Source organism: Vespa crabro, chromosome 13 (genome assembly GCF_910589235.1).
Source record: "Vespa crabro chromosome 13, iyVesCrab1.2, whole genome shotgun sequence".
NCBI classification, from domain to species: domain Eukaryota; kingdom Metazoa; phylum Arthropoda; class Insecta; order Hymenoptera; family Vespidae; genus Vespa; species Vespa crabro.
In genome coordinates this window covers 5,641,661-5,646,660 of record NC_060967.1, presented here as the reverse complement: position 1 = coordinate 5,646,660, position 5,000 = coordinate 5,641,661, and the positions used below count along the sequence as shown (strand labels likewise).

The window sequence follows — 5,000 nt, the reverse complement described above, 5'->3', positions numbered from 1 at the left end:
GATCCACCGTTCAGGGTAATCGTATATATTTGTACGTGTTAATGCGTACATAATTTTTCCATGTCTGATAAACTCGGCGATAACCAAGCTTAGTCGCGCGGAGCAAAAGCACCGACGCGGACCGCCACCGCTACGACGATCGGGCGCATCGCCCCCGTCCATCGAGAGTTACGGCAAGGAGGAATCGTCGACTTTGAAAGTCGAGAGAAGTTTGCGTTCGAACCGGGCGTAAGTGTCTTTGAATTAATTAACAAAAAATAAAACAATAAACCATCGACGTGTCGGCGTCAACGTGCACGCTACACGAATATACACGTCTTTCACCTGGTCGAAAAGTACGCTGCCGGACACGCGCTGTGCGTTCGCACACGTCGTGATTCGCCAGGCTTAGGTTGCACCGGTTTAATATAATTGCGACGACTCCGAGCGAGAAAAGCGCACTCGGTCCACGGTCATACACACACGATAGACGACGATGGGGACGACGACAGTATCAGACACAGATTCTCTATCTGGGGCTCCACGGGCAACCCCTTTTTTCCTCTGTGTCGTCTTTCATGTTCGATGCCACGTCCCACACCGTTTCTCTACCGGTGATAGTCCTATGACCCGATACGCGTATCCAGTCTCTCTCCGCCGGATACGCCGGACATATATTATTGGACACAATTCGAAGAGTGCCTCTCGCTTATGTTCGAAGAGCCCGTATTCGGGGCTAGCGACGACCAGGGACTTACCCGACGCTCTTCGCCGATTCGCCGGAAGGCTGACCACGTATTGGTTCTCCGATCTCCACAACCGCGAACGCCTTAACGCGCGAGTCGACTCGCGGCACCGATCGGGAGCCAACGAGCACGATAATCGCGCAGCGCTGTTGGAGGTACGAGTCGGAGGAACACGGTCCGCGGCCATGTATCCGTTTAACGAATCAGTTTAACGAACGCCTCGACCCTAAGGATATGTGCGTCGCTCGACGATGCTCCGGCTCTATGAAGCACCGTCACCCCTTTTATCGTACATTGTTTGTTTGTTTGTTTCACACATATTATATATGTGCGCACTCTCGTTGCTTCTTTGAGCAACTTTTTTATACGTTAATGATCCTTCCGCAGGTTCACCTACGGAAACCTTGTTACGACTTTTACTTCCTCTAAATGATCAAGTTTGGTCATCTTCCCGGCAACATCGGCAGTGCCGAGACACTGCCGCGCACCAGTCCGAAGACCTCACTAAATCATTCAATCGGTAGTAGCGACGGGCGGTGTGTACAAAGGGCAGGGACGTAATCAACGCGAGCTTATGACTCGCGCTTACTGGGAATTCCTCGTTCATGGGGAATAATTGCAAGCCCCAATCCCTAGCACGAAGGAGGTTCAGCGGGTTACCCGGGCCTTTCGGCCAGGGAAAACACGTTGATTCCTTCAGTGTAGCGCGCGTGCGGCCCAGAACATCTAAGGGCATCACAGACCTGTTATTGCTCAATCTCGTGCGGCTAAAAGCCGCCTGTCCCTCTAAGAAGATTTGTTGGTACGTTGGTAGTAAAAACCGCTCGACCGAAGTCGAGGGCCTTCGAGATACCAGAATGTACGCCTATTTAGCAGGCTAGAGTCTCGTTCGTTATCGGAATTAACCAGACAAATCGCTCCACGAACTAAGAACGGCCATGCACCACCACCCACCGAATCAAGAAAGAGCTATCAATCTGTCAATCCTTCCGGTGTCCGGGCCTGGTGAGGTTTCCCGTGTTGAGTCAAATTAAGCCGCAGGCTCCACTCCTGGTGGTGCCCTTCCGTCAATTCCTTTAAGTTTCAGCTTTGCAACCATACTTCCCCCGGAACCCAAAAGCTTTGGTTTCCCGGAAGCTGCCCGCCGAGTCATCGGAGGAACTTCGGCGGATCGCTAGCTGGCATCGTTTATGGTTAGAACTAGGGCGGTATCTGATCGCCTTCGAACCTCTAACTTTCGTTCTTGATTAATGAAAACATTTTTGGCAAATGCTTTCGCTTCTGTCCGTCTTGCGACGATCCAAGAATTTCACCTCTAACGTCGCAATACGAATGCCCCCATCTGTCCCTATTAATCATTACCTCGGGGTTCCGAAAACCAACAAAATAGAACCGAGGTCCTATTCCATTATTCCATGCACACAGTATTCAGGCGAGGCTAGCCTGCTTTAAGCACTCTAATTTGTTCAAAGTAAACGTACCGGCCCATCTCGACACTCAGTGAAGAGCACCGCGATGGGATATTAGTTGGACCGCCCCGAAGAGCTAAGCCCACCGGTAGGACGTCCCACATCATGCCAGTAAACACCGCGAGCGGTGAACCGACAGTGTGAAACACAGATTCAACTACGAGCTTTTTAACCGCAACAACTTTAATATACGCTATTGGAGCTGGAGTTACCGCGGCTGCTGGCACCAGACTTGCCCTCCAATAGGTCCTTGTTAAAGGATTTAAAGTGTACTCATTCCAATTACAGGGCCTCTAATATGAGTCCTGTATTGTTATTTTTCGTCACTACCTCCCCGAGCTGGGAGTGGGTAATTTACGCGCCTGCTGCCTTCCTTAGATGTGGTAGCCGTTTCTCAGGCTCCCTCTCCGGAATCGAACCCTGATTCCCCGTTACCCGTTACAACCATGGTAGGCGCAGAACCTACCATCGACAGTTGATAAGGCAGACATTTGAAAGACTTGTCGCCGGTGCTAAGACCGTGCGATCAGCTCAAAGTTATTCAGAGTCATCAAAGTAAACGGTGGACGAATGTAAAACATACGCCACCGATTGGTTTTGATCTAATAAAAGCGTTCCTCCCATCTCTGGTCGGAACTCTGGTTTGCATGTATTAGCTCTAGAATTACCACAGTTATCCAAGTAAATGTGGGTACGATCTAAGAAACCATAACTGATTTAATGAGCCATTCGCGGTTTCACCTTAGCTCGGCATGCACTGAGACATGCATGGCTTAATCTTTGAGACAAGCATATGACTACTGGCAGGATCAACCAGGGAGCTCAAGAAGCTCTCCTTTTGAAAGAAGAGTAGACGACTTTCGCCGACTCTCTCTTTCACATTTTGTCGCCGACACGTATGCCGGACGACGATACTATCGCTTTTACATGTTTTACATGTATTAATAGAGATTGGGCTCCTTTTTATTATATATATATTATATGGCCTCAATTCTCATCCCGGACGTTTGACTGAATTATTATTGGAACGTCGGGATTTTATGCTGAAGACGGACAATTGTGGCGTAAACTGCGTAAAGTGAGTTTATACACCCCCGAAAAGTTTGCCTTCAGCGGTTCAAACGATTCGGTATGCGGAGTTCGGATCTGATGGCTCTTTTCAGCGCAGAGACTACAGAAAGATTTTCTCTCGTCTCCGCTAAAATTATACAAAAATATTATTTTTGTCGCTCGGATTTTGGAGAGTTGATGCTCAGTAAGTAGCCGTGATTTTCTGCACACTTCTTTTATGACAGACAAACCAACGAACTAACCAACGCCGAAGCGCGTACCACATAAGGGCCATTCGGTCTGAGACACCGACCCGTGGTAATGCTGTGTGGATGTGTAATATATTCTTTTTCAAAGCACGTTTCGAGCAAGCCGAAACGTGCATACTCTTAAAGATACCGATTATGCGGCCGAGTGGTCGGCGACACACGGTGAAATACATGGAGTCTTATGGGAACGGGCTGGTCGATAAAAAGTCCAACCGGTTCCCGCCAAAAAACTTAGTCTCTGGAGCATCAAACGTATTAGTTTCCAATTATAAATTAAAAAAAAAGTATACCAGTTCAGTTCTGCCGAGTGAACGGCGACGGTAAATAAATTATTGCAAAAAAAAAAAAAGACAGAACTTAGTCTCTTGTACGATTCACCGCTACAGTTAGACTAATTCTACCCATTCGTATAGGTTTACAATAAGAAGACATTTCATAATTTTTTTCTAAGTGACCCATTCGTATAAGTTTCATATTCGTTATAATACTTACGAATAATTCTCTTAGTACTTAGAAAAAGAAATGTACTCTTAACGAAAGAAGAATCAATCTCGTTCGTTCATTCGTATAACATTTTCGAAACTTAGTCTCGAATCGTACATTTTGTACGAATCGTGCTTTTTGGTCGAAACGTGCATTTTGGGCGAATCGTGCAAGCCGACCTATATGCTCCCTTATATATACCGATTATGCGGCCGAGTGGTCGGCGACACGCGGTGAAATACATGGAGTCTTATGGGAATATAGTGCCGAACGAATCGACCAATCGATTCCCGTCAAAAAACATAGACTAAGTAGAGCGTCGTGTTAATCGTATAAGTTTCCAATAAACTTTGACATTGGAAAAAGTTTCACCGCCACAGCTCGGTGAGACTTTCGACTATTTCTCCCATTCGTATAGGTTTACAATAAGAAGACATTTCGTAATTTTTTTCTAAGTGACCCATTCGTATAAGTTTCATATTCGTTATAATACTTACGAATAATTCTCTTAGTACTTAGAAAAAGAAATGTACTCTTAACGAAAGAAGAATCAATCTCGTTCGTTCATTCGTATAACATTTTCGAAACTTAGTCTCGAATCGTACATTTTGTACGAATCGTGCTTTTTGGTCGAAACGTGCATTTTGGGCGAATCGTGCAAGCCGACCTATATGCTCCCTTATATATACCGATTATGCGGCCGAGTGGTCGGCGACACGCGGTGAAATACATGGAGTCTTATGGGAATATAGTGCCGAACGAATCGACCAATCGATTCCCGTCAAAAAACATAGACTAAGTAGAGCGTCGTGTTAATCGTATAAGTTTCCAATAAACTTTGACATTGGAAAAAGTTTCACCGCCACAGCTCGGTGAGACTTTCGACTATTTCTCCCATTCGTATAGGTTTACAATAAGAAGACATTTCGTAATTTTTTTCTAAGTGACCCATTCGTATAAGTTTCATATTCGTTATAATACTTACGAATAATTCTCTTAGTACT

The 5,000-nt window shown here is 46.0% G+C and overlaps 2 non-coding genes across 2 annotated transcripts in view; both read right to left on the bottom strand.

Moving 5' to 3' along the window:
- Positions 1-18, bottom strand: part of LOC124428901 — a 155-nt gene extending 137 nt beyond the window's left edge. The window contains exon 1 of the ribosomal RNA XR_006943324.1: positions 1-18. This exon is cut by the window's left edge and continues 137 nt beyond it. This is a non-coding gene — a ribosomal RNA (5.8S ribosomal RNA).
- Positions 19-1,095: 1,077 nt separating this feature from the next.
- Positions 1,096-3,014, bottom strand: LOC124428911. The gene has a single exon (XR_006943333.1). It is a non-coding gene; the product is annotated as a small subunit ribosomal RNA (ribosomal RNA).
- Positions 3,015-5,000: the final 1,986 nt, after the last annotated feature.